At 52.4% G+C, this 1,084-nt stretch overlaps 1 pseudogene across 1 annotated transcript in view; it reads right to left on the bottom strand.

Annotated features, from left to right (window-relative positions):
• Window positions 1-317: 317 nt before the first annotated feature.
• LOC100958980 overlaps window positions 318-1,084 on the bottom strand; it is a 1,536-nt pseudogene continuing 769 nt past the window's right edge. The window contains exon 2 of the transcript XR_001161031.1: window positions 318-380. The product of XR_001161031.1 is annotated as a 60S ribosomal protein L15 pseudogene (transcript). The remainder of the gene's footprint in view (window positions 381-1,084) is intronic.

Below are 1,084 nucleotides of genomic sequence, written 5' to 3'. Positions count from 1 at the left end.
GTAGGGAAAGAAACCAACATTGACATCTATGGGGAGCTGATGAATTGTATTTTTTATTCTCTTTTGTATTTTCCAATTCTTCAACAAGGAAGCCTTTTTATATTTTGTCCATCATTAGTCCTGAATCATTATTCCTCTTTCTGGTTTATAAACGCTAGTAATGAATAATTTGAACAAGGCAGAGAAAATGAAACTGCGGACAGTTTGGCTTTTGTATTTATATTTGCGTCTAAAACGGATACGTAGTCACGGGCACTTTGAACAGCAGCCTTGATCATCTTTCCATGGCAATACATACAAACTACAATTTGAGCCCTTTAAGTATCTGCATTTGGCGTCCAGGGGTCGCTGTCCTGAGAGAGCACATCCAGGGCCCCTTTCTGCGGGAGCGACGGGTTTACTTTTGCCAAGTGGTGACATGTCTGGCTGCGCCGCGCCACCTCAAGAGCTCCGGGTTTGGGGCCGGGAGAACTGAGGTCCTGTCCTAACTCTGCCGTTTACCAGCTCTGCTAATCACCTTTTTTTTCTCCGGAAGCCTATTTCCCCATCTTTCAGACACGATAACAGTTTGTGTTTTGCTCCCTTTAAGGGGACATGGTGCTGTTCCAAGAAGCTGATGGGTGTTATTGGTTGAGTGTTACACGCAAAGCTGTCCTCTGGGCAGCCTTGGGGCTCCTGCATCCTGTCCCTCCTACCCATCTCTTGGCTGCCTCAAGAATCCTTCAACCTGTCTCAAGCAGAGACGAGGGGCCAGAGGGCCACAAGCGGGGAAGGGACCTAGTCACCAGACAAGAGCTAGAGGCCCAGAGTCTGGCTTTGGGGCTCTCCCGCCCACTCAAGAGTCCTATGATAAGCAGCCGCGGAGGGGGAGGACTTTCCGTGTGGCAGTGCGTAAAGTAGGCGCTAGATAGTGCAGAGAGAGCGGAGAAAGCGCTGGAGGCTGAAAGAACGCAGCTCAGCGGCCACTTCCTACACGCTTTCCAGGCTCTGCAGGCGCGCGGCTGCTCGGACCGGGTCTCCTCCGCGCAGCCGCCGCCCTCTGGTGGCAGCGTGCGGGAGCTACGGCTGCTCGCCCGGCCCCGCC

Source organism: Otolemur garnettii, unplaced genomic scaffold (assembly GCF_000181295.1).
Source record: "Otolemur garnettii isolate 467f Iridium unplaced genomic scaffold, OtoGar3 scaffold00011, whole genome shotgun sequence".
Taxonomy (NCBI): domain Eukaryota; kingdom Metazoa; phylum Chordata; class Mammalia; order Primates; family Galagidae; genus Otolemur; species Otolemur garnettii.
The sequence above is the reverse complement of the archived record's forward strand: the minus strand, read 5'-3'. Positions and strand labels throughout refer to the sequence as shown.